The sequence below is a fragment of the Aphelocoma coerulescens genome, chromosome 2 (genome assembly GCF_041296385.1).
Source record: "Aphelocoma coerulescens isolate FSJ_1873_10779 chromosome 2, UR_Acoe_1.0, whole genome shotgun sequence".
NCBI classification, from domain to species: domain Eukaryota; kingdom Metazoa; phylum Chordata; class Aves; order Passeriformes; family Corvidae; genus Aphelocoma; species Aphelocoma coerulescens.
In genome coordinates this window covers 36,740,956-36,756,743 of record NC_091015.1, presented here as the reverse complement: position 1 = coordinate 36,756,743, position 15,788 = coordinate 36,740,956, and the positions used below count along the sequence as shown (strand labels likewise).

The 15,788-nt window shown below is 36.8% G+C and overlaps 1 long non-coding RNA gene across 5 annotated transcripts in view; it reads right to left on the bottom strand.

Annotated features, from left to right (window-relative positions):
• Positions 1 to 6,649: 6,649 nt before the first annotated feature.
• Positions 6,650 to 15,788, bottom strand: part of LOC138106443 (uncharacterized) — a 176,489-nt gene continuing 167,350 nt past the window's right edge. For all 5 annotated transcript variants that reach the window (XR_011148992.1, XR_011148989.1, XR_011148991.1 and 2 more), the window contains 2 exons: positions 12,641 to 12,768; positions 6,650 to 6,985 (listed from right to left, as the gene is read on the bottom strand). This is a non-coding gene — a long non-coding RNA (uncharacterized lncRNA). The remainder of the gene's footprint in view (positions 6,986 to 12,640; positions 12,769 to 15,788) is intronic.

Below are 15,788 nucleotides of genomic sequence, written 5' to 3'. Positions count from 1 at the left end.
AATTTCTTAACCATAATAAATAAATAAATAGAGAACAGAGTGGCAGAGTAACTTAAGCATCACCAGAAAGCTCCCAAATTATTATTAGGATTCCTGAGCCAGTCTTGCACTCCCCAGTTAATCCAGCAGAAAATCAGTACCCATGCTCAGCAGAGGGCCAGAGGACTCCTCCCAGGTTGATATCAGAGGGCTGACTGCTTTAATTCAGGAAGTCAGACTTCAGCAGTCCTTTGAATACCACCTGCTCAGCCACTCAACCTTTGTGATTTCTTTCCATTCACTAAGGATGCTCATCCTAGATATCAATACAGATTGAAGTCTTTAGATCTTGATCATAATTTTGCATATAATTTGCACCATTACGTACAATGGAACTTTAAACCTATTTGAAATAGGGTTTTTTTAACTGCTTGCATACCCTGGATCAGAATTCCACCAACAAAAATAATTACAAATTCAACAGTACAGAGCCAGTTTAGACAAACCAAAGATCTGGTACGTAGCATTTTGGGAACAAGGCAAACATTGCGGATCAAGAGAATTTTGGGCTTCCTTGAACATTTATAACTACTGTATGAGCTCTCATATGCAGTTCAGACTTGTCCTGTTATTTTCAAGTAGGAAGTGATAATGAACATTATCTTGTCAGCAAATAACTATCATTATCATAACCAAATGCTGCTAAACACAGGTGTTTCTGTATTTTATCCTTTGTGAATTCTGGTCGTTTAGAAGAACAAAAGTCTGAAAAGTTACATAGATTTTTGGTGTACTAGGCTATACTACAGTGCAAAATAATACAAAAAAATGCACTGTTAAAAACAGCCTCATGATGACAACACTTCATAAAGGTGCAAAGGCTTTCCAAGACACAGTAAAATAAAAAGTCAGAATTCATGGAATTCAATAGCTAAATTACATACTAGGATACTACTTGAGCTTCTGACAACTTCATAAGCTCAAAAAATTTTAATAGAGTCCTTTTCCATAGCTTCAACACTCAGATTACATATAACACAGGCCTTCCTAATTATATTAGTTTAATGAGATCAGTAATAAGATTTTATATAGCTGATAGCAGAGGTACCTCACAGAATGCAATGGAAATTACATCTTCAGCTCTTAAACAAAACCAGTGATGCTGTTTTGATTTAAATAAAATAAAGGACTGGCAAAAAAAAAAAGGTAACTCAAAAGTTTAATGGAGTGAACAATACTTCAAGCATTATCTGATCAGATAAGAAACAGGTATGAGAACTCAAATTACTTCAGGGCTGGATTTAACAGAACAGAAACTATTTTGTGTTGCCCCAGCAAAGTAAAAGGGGGCAAAGCAGAGATGAAAGAAAGATTTCAATGCAAACTTTTTTTTTTAACCATCCCCTCTTTCTGGTGAAATAAAAAATTTTTTCAACTTTGTAAGCAGCTCCTTTTCACAGTGGAAATTAAGAAGAGAGAAAAATAATTAAAAAAAAAATCTCACTGTCAGGCCCCTTTTTCTCCGTGTTTGTACTTGTGTTAGGGAGACCTAATAGTTAACCTTCAGAAATTGCTGTGAGCTTGTTACATGCTAAGCAAGAGAAATGCATTGTGAAAGATCTCTTTGATCTTACTGCCAGGATCATTCTGTTGAGCAAAATGTATGTATGGAGAAAAAACGCCATTATTTTCAACTGATGAATCTAAGCTGAAGTGAATATCTTGGAAAACAGGCAAGCCACATTACAAAGCATGGCTGGGGAGGGAGGAATGGAGAGAAGTTCCTAAACATTAGACTGAAATAAAATACTCCTAGGTGTTATTTTTTTTTAAACCAGTGGGACTTTGCACTTGCCCACATACATGAGCCACCAAAATATTTGTTCTGGATAAGTTTAGCTGTTTTTTTGAAAAATAAAAATGATTTTTTTTTCGCTCTCTCTAAAAAGGTAGAAATTAGTCTCATTTCAGAAGACTGCACTGATTATTTTTCTCCTTTCTCCCTTGCATGATTTGCAATTGTACAAAGAAAATGTTTCTGTGGAAAAATAAAGCATGATGGATGGGGGAAGACACATATATTATTTGACAATGTATTTCTAACAGGCAAGTACTTCACCAAATACATGTTTTTAAATAATAAAATAATCTATCAGCCTTTAGATTTAGAAGTACTTGAAAGTCTCATTAACCTGGTTTTATGTCAGGCAGACTGGACCTTATTGTTTTTCATCTTGGTAACACAAAGGATATATTTGTTCCATTGCTTACCAACACATTTAAAAATAAGACTATATTTCATATATTTTATGTACATATAAGGCCAGGGAAATTCCCACAGAACAGTACCAATGTTGCTGGTTTTGATGTGCTAAAGGGAGCTTATTGCTAAAATTCTGGCACTAAACTGCAGTGAGGAATCTGATTTTCCTCCTCTTTCTGAGAAGTCAGCCTTCTGGCTGTTGCTGAAACAGCTCAGACTTCATTGACTCATCCATGAGCAGATAGGGAACATATTCTAACAATTCCTGAAGTAATGCTTTTCTTTCTGAAACAGCATAAGCATCTCATATCTCTGAAGTTTTTAAAAAGGTATTGTCAGAGATTCTATACAGTTTTTTTGTACAATATTCTCCTATGTACTATTTTGTCCTTTCTTCAGGATGCTTTTCAAAAATCTTATACATTTCTGGCAAACATGAACTTTACATTTTTGAGTGCCCTAAGGTCAAGACCCTCCTCTTGGATACAATTATAAGCAGAGTTTCAGAAACCTGCTCCCTCAATTTCATTTTCTCAGGCTAAAGGTACAATTTAGAACACTCTTAATTTAATTCCCTGACAAAAGAAATATCCATGTTCTAATAAAGCAAAAGACAACTTTACCTTTTCTCTTACCTTGTAATCTAATCAGACAAGTGTTTAAGTAGTTTATAGACTATTCTTTATTGTTTGATTTTCTTTTCTCTTCTTAAAGAAGGCAATCGACTCACATAACCAAACCTGTCCACACATATGTATGCAGTGCAAACCAGGCATGGAGCATTCCTCTATACATAGTAGTAAGAAAAATACTATCTTTGTGGTTTGTGCAAGTATCTCTAGCTCCCCAGGTGATTCCATATAGTCATGAATCTTCTCTCTGCCTAAATACCATGAAGAAAGCTAACACAACTGTGAAAGCTCTTCCATGCAAATCTCAGATACAAAGTAGGTCGCTTCTCACACTGTCTTGTTTACCAGCTTTCCCTTAAGGCTTCTTTCTGACATTTTTCTTTACAGTTTTCTTGTTTCTTTTGAGTCCTCTCTTGCTTTCAGCAGCAGCTTCCTTTTTAAGTGCCTACCTAACTTGCCTCTCTCCACATAACGCGATTGCTACGGTTTCTGAGCTATCTGAACACTTACAGATTTATAAGAATGGGCTCTCACAACCAGGGTATTAACAATCCCTCAGCAGTCTCAGTATCTACCCTCACTTACACAATTGTAATACACAAACTCAGGAAAATTACATAGGATTCACTCTAAGAAAGGGTATTTCAATCTATTGTGTCAGGCATCTGAAAGACGATTTGGTTGTGGTGACACCTAGCACAGCTCCTTTCTCTGGGCCTGTCTTTAGTTTTTCTGAGTCTTCCCACTTCAAAGTCAAGGAAGCATACTGAACAAAATATATTTTCAAATCAACAGGACTATCACATATTGCAAATCATTCCTGCTCAGTTTATATAAGATAATCCCATGGTTTTATTCAATTTGCTAGTAGGAAGTATGCTGCAAAATCACCACAGAGCAATCTTTCTTTGTAATCTGATTTTATATTCTGAACTCTGGGTCTCATCAGATTTTGTTGCCGAAGCATATGCAGCTTTTCTGGAGATCAATATGAAATATGAGAATAGCCTCTAGGAAAGAAAGGTTGACAAGAGACAAGCCAGCAAAGCTTAACAAGAAAAATCATTATTTCACTTTTAAGATCAGTTTAAAAATGGGTTTTGTTTGTTTCTAATGGTCATGCCTAGTTAATTTCCTTCAATTAGTAATTGTAGAAACTTCAGTTTGAGATTTTAAAAAATCATATTACAAAGCAATTTACTAATGTTTATTGCCACTTATGTCTTTCATGTGTGCAGTTGTGCAAATTCACCAAGTACATTTCTGACTATATTTCCTTTACTTGGTTGGAATCACTGCTAGAGGAATTAATTTATATATTGGCATCTGTTGTTCCTGTAATAATTTGTATTTTTAAAATCAAAGATAACTTGTACAACATTTTTCTGTTCCTGATTTCACATAGTTTGCTGACAATACTTAATTGGGAGGAGCTGTTGAATTCCTGGAAGGCAGGAAGGTCCTGCAGAGAGGTTTCAACAAATTAGAAAGATGGGCAATCACCAACTGTACAAAGTTTAACGAGGGAAAATGCTAGATTCTGCACCTGGGATGGGGCAACCCTGGATGTACAGACAGATTGGGAAATGAGATGCTGGAGAGAAGTGCCACAGAAAGGAACCTGGGGGTCCTGGTTGAAGGAAAGTTGAACATGACTCAGCAATGCCCTGGCAGCCAGGAGGGCCAACCACATCCTGGGGGGCATCAGGCACAGCATCACCAGCCAGGCAAGGGAGGGGATTGTCCTGCTCTGCTCTGCACTGGGGCGGCCTCACCTCGAGTGCTGGGGGCAGTTTTGGGTGCCACAATATAAGAAAGACATCAAACCTATTAGAGAGTGTCCAAAGGAAGGCAATGAAGATGGTGAAGGGTCTGGAGAAGCCATATGAGGAGTGGCTGAGGTCACTTGGTCTGTTCAGCCTGGAGGAGAGGAGACAGGGGAGACCTCATTGCTTCCTCATGAGGGGAAGCAGAGGGGCAGACACTGATCTCTTCACTCTCATGACCAGTGACAGGATTCAAGGAAATGGCATGAAGCTGAATCAGGAGAGGTTTAGGTTGGCTATCAGGAAAAAGTTTTTCACCCAGAGGGTGGTTGGGCACTGGCACAGGCTCCCCAGGGAAGCAGTCACAGCACCAAACCTGTCTGAGTTCAAGAAGCTTTTGGACAACACTCTCTAGCACAGGGTGTCACTCTTGGGGTGTCCTGTGACAGGCCAGGAGTTGGACTGAATGATCCTGATTGGTCCCTTTCAACTCAACACATTCTATGACAAGTTTTGATGATTCAACTTTTTTCTGAATGTTGGGCACAGGATGCAAATAGAGGACTGAAAATGCACAAGGAATCAAGAATACAGACTAGGATATTTGCCAGTACCGGTCTCATTTACAGAAGACATGATTTTTGAAATAAGTTTCCTACTTTAAATTTTCCTTCTCAATTGTAAAGGGAAAAAAATAATCTCTTCTTCTGGAGGATGTCAACTCTTTCTGAATTCTGTGATATGTGCCCATTTCTATAGATACCTAACTTTGTCTCCAAAGTCTGCTGTGAGTGACAAATGAAAATTAGATAAAGAAGCTGAAGTTCAGTACTGCCGTTATTGATGTATTTTTGTGAGCACTTTTTCTCGCCATTTTCACTTAAACTGTTTTTTTCAGTTATTTTAGTTATTTTCTGTGTTATCCCTAAAATGTTTTTATCTTTTATCCTTAAAAGTATTTTTACATATCTGGTATATATTGTGACCCTTTTTTCCTGGTTAAGGAAACACTGACATTTTGTGAGCTTTCCCCTCTTATGAAAGCTTAAGCTATGTAACATTTCAAAAATGGTATCCACTTATTGTAACTTTGGAATGTACTCTAGTTTTACACCTGAGCAAAGAAATGTTTGCCATTCCTGTTTCTCCATAAAAAACAAAGCAATTTACTGCACAGATATGCAAGAACTTAAATCCATTATGATAACAGAGCCAATGTTCAGAATGATTCAAACCCAACTACTAATTATGTTACAACTCTACAGTATGAATCACAGAAATAAGAAAATTCTCAGTAGGTGATCACTGAATTATTACTAGAAGTGGTGATATGTGGATCCATACTGCTTTGGAAAGTACCATGATAAAATCTATGTCACAGAGAGTAGAGAATCTAAAGTAGGGAGAGAGTATAATGAGAAAAGCATGCAGCCTTTGAATGGCACACTTGCAGACAAATTAATTGAAACCAACAGATATTTCCTATAAACATTTTGTGCTCTTTTTTCTGTTAACTGCTCTAAAATGACACATCTTGCCACAATGCAGCAAGATTGCCACATTTGCAAAGATATTAACACCAAGAAATTGTATTGTAGGTGTTTATTTCTACTTTTAGCATACATTTGGGAACTGAGAACAAAAAAGGCTGGGCTAGATCTGTATTTCTCTGGAGTCCATAAATTTCATGTTTTGCTGTGTCTGTAAGTAGTTTGAAAATCAAGTTTCCTGAAACACCAGGCTGATAACTACCTGCCCTCTTGTGTTTTGCTTTTAAGACATATAAGTAAATACTTTTTTGTGTTACTACTTTAGACACACACTTGCATGGGTAGCGAGGATAATAACCACCTGGATATTCCTTATTGCTTTTGTATTTTCTTTAAGTGTTCTAACCCAGTACTTACAGTTTCTAACAGCAACAGGCACTACCTACAGTATGACTGCTGGTGAATAAATTGCAGTTACCACATAAAACTCAGGCCAAGGATTTTGTGTTCGTTGCACAAAGTAATGTTTATTGCTGAAAAACTCCAACCTCAAGTCAAGCATACTGTGTTATTGCAAATTTCATTATAACTTGTAATATTAGACTATGCCCAACATGCTCATCTGATCACTGGTTTTCTGAGGGAGAAAACAGGGCAGTTTGTATTTGATTTAAGGCAGTTGCTGGAGAGGAAGTTGAAGGAAGAATTTCAGCTGAAATGGGTTGAGATGGTGCATGATCCAACACTTTTCCTCCATGGAGGACAGATATCTTTTCCTACTCCCACAAAGTTTGGAAAATCAGAGACAGCAGTGCCTATTGGGACTTTGCCATGGTGGAATTCTTCAGTATCCAGCTATGAGAAGGAGAAAGAGAAAAGTATATCTATTGGAATGAAGGGAGATGCTTAACCATAACAGCTACAGGTAACAACCCACACATGCAGTGCACCCAAGCAAGGTGTGGTCCCCAGGAAATGTAATAAATAAAACAAGGAGATGGGCCTAGGTTTTTTGAGATTTGATTTGGGACTTTTTTTACATAAGAAGAGTAGTCCACTTTCCACGTTAACAAGGGAACAAGTCAAGTCTTTTTTATTTTGTCCTGTATTTCTTCATGGTCATGCAGCTACCATTAGGAACCCTGACCATGATCTCATGCTAGTACAGATATTTGTGCACGACAGACAGCAGTGTTAGCATGGAAAACAAGCAGGATTCCAAGTGGTCTATTTTTGTTTCTGAGATCTTTTATTTTCTGGAACAGCTACAAATCCTATTAAAATGATTTGGCTGCCTTTCACTCTCTATAATAGTCTGACTGGCTAACAAGTGACTTTGTGGTAGCTGCTACCTGTCTTCCAGACTGTACTAGTAACAGCAATTAACACAGCAGGAAATACGAATATTTCTACAAGGCAAGTAATCATTGCCAGGCAACTGCACTCCTTGACCAGAATGTATAAGGACTCTCAATACCTGTACAAATTTCTATTCTTCAGCACTGAAAAACAGAATATGAGAAATGTCTTTTTAATCCAATTAGTTTCTGTTTAGCATCTGTTAGAGAACTGGATAATAAGAAACAGCTAAGGAGAACTAAGGAGAGATCAATATTTTCTCCCATGGATATTCTGTATTCATAGGGATGGGTTTTTATTGATTGATTTGTTGGCAAAATGAGATAAAAACAACTTCAATTGGGGAAAAAAGAAAGAGCCTAATGAGGGCTGAAGTCTATACGAAAGAGGAATGTGAGACTAATACCAGATCAAAAACCAGTTCCCTGACAGCTCCTCTGACCTTGCAGTCATAAAGTTTTGTGATAAAGTTTTGTGTGCATGGAGAAGTACAGTGGAAAGAGAATGGTTTCTTCCCTAAAGCTGACTCCTCAATGTGAAATATCTGCATCAAAACAAGAGAAGCATGGCAGAGTATAAGGGGAGCTATTCGGCTGAAATAGTACGAGAGTACCATTTGTTCTTCTTCAGTTTACAAACTAAGCAGATTTATTCTTATTTATTTATGCTCATAAGAGTGTTCCAGAGCTGATCACAAGAATATGCAGCAGTATTGGGACAGTGCAAGAATATGCAGTAACACCAAGTCAATCTGGCATCTGATGCCTTCAGAATATTGTCCCTCCAAAAATATATATATTTTTCATAAACATTAAAGCACATACAGAATGATTCTTTCCTACTCCACATCAAATTCCATATGCTTCTCAGTCATAGATACTCAACAAATGTAAAACAGAGAATCTACACCTGAAGGAAACAGAGGGGAACCAGGAGCATTCACACAGGCATAGAAGAAGGAAGCTTAATGAAGGTATGAGAGATGAATTAGACTGTACATAAATTCTGCTCAGTACCATGCTCCATGCTAAAAGCTAGTTACACATTCACAGAAGGAAATATTTTGATGCATATATTCTAACCAGTCTGTGCTGGGCATCTTTTGTCTGTGCCACAGCTGTCCACACCTTCAGTGTGTCTAGTAGTTCTAGGGTGCAGAAGGGGCAGGGAATGAGCAACAAAGATTCTCAGGGTAAGACCTTGGAGTCTTAAAAATTTAATCAAGGAAAGTAAATTTGACCCGTGCAACTAGATGGAAGATTTTTTTTCAAGGTGCATAGAGCTCACTGAAATCCAAAGACAGGTCTGGAGTTCTACTTGTTGTCATTGCTTTTTAAAGGAACACTGAATTAACTGTATTTAAAGTCAGATCATGCAAGCTCTGTAGCAGTCTGTCCTGAAAAGTGCAGCAGCTATTGCTGTCCAGTATAGATAGAGTCAGTGTATGCATGCACAGAGGTGTAAAAACCATGAATCAGAAAGAGAGCTTAATGTATAACTGTGCATGTAGGCTCAAGTTCTCTTGGCAGCAAAGAATCAAGGTGTAACACTTAGGCTTAGCACCACAGCATTTTTTCTTGTGTCTCATGGTGGTGGTGAAGTGGCAGAACCAGTTATAATGCAAAGTGCATCCTTCCACCCATGCAGGCTTACCCTCTCTCTTCCATCAGTTTTCATCTGTGTGCCCTCTAGCATCACATATATTTTCCCAATATATGACAGAAATTTCAGGAAAACTAAGCCATTTTTAAGGGTTCATCCCTTATCATTGAGGCCATCATAGAATTTCATTCAGATCTCCCTTGCTCATAACTGCTATAAAACACAGCAAATTCTGAAGAGCACCTAAATTACACCATCATCTGAAATCACTGCCATAATATGGAGTAGAATGTTTGCTTTAAAGAGTATCTGTTTATGCTATTCACTTTTCCTCAAAGCTTTGTACTTAGGTAAATGCTCTTCATCTAAGTTAGTACCTCCCAGTGAAACACCCCAGTCTGCAGCTCACTCTCTGTAACTCACCACTCTAATAAAAATGTTACCATTAATGACCCAGTAAGCATTGCAATCACTCACCATTGACACAAAACCACCTCTGTCAGGCCACGTTGGCCTACAGGGTACAAAGGAGGCACTTTCTCATGCCACAGTATGAAACATTAAGAAAAATGGAGGAAATATCTCAAGAGTCAAATCCTTTTTTGGTCATTCCCATAATAAAATGTATCATTATCTATAGACAAGAGACAGCTCTTTTTGCTTACTGATGCCCTCCTTGGCTGATAAATATCCACAAGACTTTATGAAGGATATGAGGCATTGTACATCCTAAAATGTGAACTTCCTATCCTGCCTGGAGAGTGTGGCATCATTAATCTCCATAATTCAATCAATTCACCTGAGGATACATCTGGTCATGAGTTCTAGGTAAACCTTGGGAAGTCAATTCCCAACTTTGGCAGTGCAATTTATTTACATATAGATGATGAAAAATCAGCTCAAAAATTTCATAGAACACAATAAATCATATAAACAGATACAAAAATCTGCCACAAATAAAAACACCACAAGAAAAAACAGTGCAACATATTTTAAACTGTAATTATGTGAAAAACACAGGATCCAATCACTTAAGTTAAACTCTGTTCTCACATACAAGAATTTATACTCTTATTTTGAGAGCCAGTCAGCAGAGATGGAGAGGATTACAAATATTTCTGGTTCTGCTCTCAGAATTAAAGCTCAGGTTTATAAACCTGGAGATTTGAGTTCTGTTTCTGTCTGGCTTTAGACAAACATTTTGAGAGGGTCACACATTGGCTACATTGCAAATGTCTTTGCAGTTTAGTGGGAAAAATCTAGTGGTTTCAGTTTCCTGTTGATTTTACAGGAGTTTTTTGAAGGCCAGATAATTCATCTGAGTGGGATGCTAAGTGCTAAAGCTACCAGGTATCTTATCATCTCACCTCATCATGTTTTGGTTTCTTTATATTTCAGAGGAAAATATCTTGATGTTTGGGGGGAAATGGGGATATTCTTCCCTTATAAAAGAACGGAAGGAAGTTAAGATAACTGATATTCATAAAATATTACCCTGGATACTGCTAACGAAAACCAGATTTCTGAATGTATGGAGAAGGACTAACAGAAAAAAAGAAGAGAGCATTGCTGGATTTCTCCTTAAACATTAGCTACTTCCTCAGTCATAAAACAAGAGAAAGACAAATCCAGTCTTTATTTACCATCCTGGGAGACCATCAGCCACAGAATTCTCCCAGGCCCTGTCCCCAGTAATGACCAGTTTCTCATACCACTTCCATCTAGAAGAAGATTAGGTTATGTCCCAGGATAGAAGGAACCTCAAAAGATAATTTGGTCCAACCTTTCATGAGAAATGGAGCTTAAATCAGATTATCTGTCCAAATATACATTGAAAATACCCAGTGAGGGAACTCTACTCCCCCTCTGAGGGAGGTTGTTCCAGGATATGACTGTTCTTAGTGTTAAAAATGTCTTATGAAAATATCTTATATCAGGATGAAATCCATCCCAATGCAATCTGTACTCATTTCCCTTTGTCTTCTCCATGGGGTTTTTTTTTGAAAAAAAAAAAAAAAATTTCTAATACCCATGTTGATATTTAGAACCATAAAATTTAAAGCTCTGAAAAGTTAGATATTTATGTTTGTGTTTAGATGAAACCTGAACTTTAAACAAAACATGGCTCCATATCTTCTCAAAGCAGCAACAACAGGAACTCAAGCCATTAAAATACACATTCCATTAATTACAAAATACTAATGGAAGAGGAAATCCAGCAAAGTCGTGTAAAATTTCAACTTAAGGCACTTATTGTTTTCAGCACTTTCCTGTACTCAACAATACAATTTCTTTCTGAAGCACCAAGAAGACCTCTAGAGATTTATCAATGAAGCATGTGTGAATTCTGTTTTATTTTCTTTTCCAGCCTTTCACTCTAAACACATAACCATGTTTAAAGGAGGAAAATGTTCGTAATGGAATCAGGCATAATTTGGCAACATACTGAAACATAAGAGGTCAAACAGATGTATTTAAACCTTTCTTCTAGCTCTTGATAGATTACATAAGCATCATTGCATGGAACAATCTTCGTCTTACTTTAAATACTGAGTGCATGTCCCATAATGCTTTTGTGTAAAACCCTTCCCTGCATATACAGAAATTAATCTTATCCCATTACAGCTGGCTATGCACTGTTCCATGAGCACACTGTGCTTACAATTGCACAATCCATTTTTATTTTCTTTTTCGATTGTCACCTCACCACTGGAAACAAGGTTTCCTGGAACTTATTTCATTTCACATCTGGCAATACCAAGACTTCATTCAATAAATTAGTATAAAAATTAGGTATACACAATTGCATTTACATGAGGTCAGTGAACAAGTACTGGAGACAGAAAGCCTAAAGGATTCATTGTATCTTCTGCTACAAGGTTGTAAGAGAATTTTTGATGAGAATAAGAAAGCACAAAGCAAGCAATAATGAGGAAAAAACTCATTTTTTGTGTGCAGATATTTTTCATATAATGCCATTAATATTTGGATAAATAAACTTGAAATGAATGTCTTCCTCATAATCTGTCTTACAAAAGAGCACAGTGTTAGCCTCTTTTTGTCCTACTATAAGTCAGCCACTTTGTGATGAGGCACTGATGGATTTTAGTTTTGAGGAATTTTCCTCTTTAATTCTGAATTACTACATTCCAATTAATATATACATTCACAACATGCTAATGTAATAAAACATTAAAAACAGTCACTGCAAACATAGCTTAGTTCTTATGTCCTGCATGTTTGTTTGAAAACAAAAGAAAAAAACACTTGTGAAAGAACTTGTAAAGGAGGAAAAAATACTTGTGAAACCAATATAAAGCAGAAAGGCTGATTATCCTTTTCAGGGCTAAAAATCTCTTCACAATACCAATGGATAATCTGGAAATATTTAATTTTGCTACAAGAAAGGATTTAGCAGAATAGAGCTCTTTGATCAATACTTGCAGAATTGTGTATAATTTCCAATGGGCTTGAACAGAAAAATGCTATTTATTGACTAAAATATGATACACATCATGGAAGCTTAATATAAGGTCATGAAAAACTTACTTGACCAGGAATAAGCCAGTAATCTGCTTCTAGCCTGATCAATCATTTCTTGCATTGCAGTAGCACATGATCGTTCCCATTGTCATTATTTTTCTGGAATCTTTCCAAACTGTAGAAAAATTCAGTCCCTGAAATCAAGAGGTTAAAGTATTAAATAAATTAAAATGACATTAAATAAACAGAACAAATGGAAGTATTAGCAGTGAGAAGGTAAAAAGCCTGAAAAGGTTTGGGTTCATAGATTAAAGGTGTCCAGTACATCATTCTGAACAGGAACCATTTTGCTTTCATGTTTCTAGCTTATAAAACTAATAAGAAAGAGTTGTAGCTTTTATCCCAGTTTCATTTTATACTTTGCCATGGAAGCCCAAAAGGGACAGTGAATGGGAGCAGAGCAGCCTCGGAGAAGTTAACATGAGTTGTGACATCCAGGAACCACCCAAGCAGACCATTGCTCTGTCAACCTCAGGAAACTACCAAGCCCTACTTGGGAAACATCAGCCTGTGTACTTAATTCTGGTCTTTTAAATTCCACATTTGTCCAGTAGCTGAAATGCCTTGAAACAAATATTGTTCCCATCCTTCATGCAAAACCCTTCTGCATATTTGGCTCCAAGAGAAAAGCACAGACAAGGAATTTCACATCATATAGATTTCTAGCGCTAAAACCTTTCAGAGATAAATTGTTGCAGTCAACCTGCTCCTCCACTCTCCACCCTTTCTGATGCAACATATCACAAAGTCCTGAAATTTGGACCTGCACAGGGGCAATATGGACTCTGGATTCAGAGTCTGTGTGAATATCTTTTTTTTCTCCATGTTGAACTTGGATGAAATCATCCCATGACAGAATGCACCTGAAAACTGTTCTCATTTGCAATGGAAGAGACAGGACAGGGACTTCCAGAAAGCCCAGCTCCCTCTAAATGCACAATCTTCCAGGGCAGACTTTATTTCCCAGAGTACATCCTCTATATGCTGGATCATATCCTAGCAAAGAGGCATTTTACATGTAACTTCTGAATAAACTTTTACAAAAAGTGTATTTCAACACTCATTTCTAACAAATGAAAGGTTCAGTCAAGTAATACTGTATTTCACATTTAAATTCACATATCCTACAACTTCCACGAGGTTTTTAAGTGATACATGTCAAAAACTGACTGTGAACATCCAAAGAAAGCAGGTAGACAAAACTATATACAATCTTATATAAAATGTCATTTATTCCTCAAGAATGAATCAGTAAAATAATTCCTTAAATTATCATAATTTATTTTCAAATATAGATCTCCTTTTTCTCTCTAAGTATCTTGAATTATCTTAGATTACTAAACCTTTCTTATGGTTAATCAAGAGTTATGATAACACCTTGTGATTGTTTTTAACAATCTGATCCCCCCTTGCTACCAACTTTAATCAGGAATCACACATAATCCTAATTTTTGATGAGGGATTTTAGAGATTAAATTTCAACAGAGCCACTGAAATAAGAATTCTGACAGATCTCAGATGCACTGAGATCTTACAGACGCGGACAGATCTCAGATCTGAAGTGTCATCTCAGATCTGAAATGTCATGCACAGTTACCCCAGAGACCTTGGCTCTGAATCTCCAAATAACTCCAGCGTTATACAAGCTCTCATGTTCCTGCTGACAACTTTCAGGACTTGATTTCAAGGGAGTATAAAATTCATCGTTCAGAAGTACTGGGTAAGATGAGAGTAGTAACTTAACAAGGAGGGAAAAAAAAAAGCCCCACCATCTCTTCTTGCAAATGAAGCACCAGCATGCAAACTATTAGGAAGAATGCTTCACTATGCAGGCTAACTAAAGATTTCCACACTATTTTTTATTCAGTACATTGTCTGAGACCTCAGGATAAACATTCCTCTTACTGACAATGGAGCTGCCTAAGAGCCAGATTTGTAGACTTTTCCATTTTTTATGAAAAGGACTTTATGAACCATGTTCCTGTTCTCAGTTGCTATTCATCTCCTGATATGCAATTATATTTGCAATTGCACACAAATAAGTTTGTTTTGTATTTCTCATCGTTCTTTTCAGAGATCTTGCTGTGTTAAGTACTATAACCTCAGTGGTCTCTTGCACCCAGCTACCTCTGGTGACCATTTATTTTTAAGCAAGGTTCTGTGTGATTAAATTGGAGCTTGACTCCCATTCCCCTGAAGTGAAACATGGAAAAGCCCCTTATATGTACTTTGCATACAGACATAACTGTTTGTACTCTGAATTCCATGGCTACATATCCAATGGGTACACAAAGACAGATAACATTCATTATTCAATTCTTAATGGATTATGATGGATATTAAATGAAAAACTTATTCTTGGTTATCCGATTCTACTGAACTGGCATAAGAATTCTGCAATAGTTTCCACAGCATGGAAAAACACATCAAAAGTAGAAGCAGACAGGAAGAGGTTGCTGGTTTCTGCTCAGTAAAGCATAAACTCTGGGTCTTTTATAATTATAAAATGCTGTTGTAGTCCAAAGAAACAGGGAAAAGATAGAAAGAAAAAAAAATAGTATCTCTACAGCATCATTTTCCAGGGAGACAGAAACTGTATTCATTAAAAAAGTTTACAGTTTTGTTTGTCAAGATGGGTATTCATAACATTAACTCATTAACTGCTCTTTGGTAGAATGACTTAAATAAGTTAAATACTTTTTATCATTTCTCCTCCTCAAAGAACTGTCTTTGTCCCAGATCATCATGCATGAGGACAAAACAATATTTTTCAGGAAGATTTGTTTATCTTCCAATTTCATGATCTAAAATTTGGGAAACAAAAATTAGTTTATTGGAAAATATAGATTAGGATGGCAGGTGAGAATGCATGTAAACACACACATATCACCACTGATTTGATCTGGTATAAATTTTCTCATAGGAGAAAAGATAATACATGCTTACCAATAAAGACAAGCTTATCCACAGTGTAGAGTGACTGTACTCCATGCCACTTTCATTTCTCCATGGGCATGCCTGTTTCGCTTGCTATTGACCTATCACATTTTTGGTAGTTGTCTGGTTTAATTCTGACCAGATGGTTTCAAGAAAAGATAATTACCTTAGGTTACAAATTACAGCTGTGTCAGTTTCTAATTTTTAAGTCTCTTTA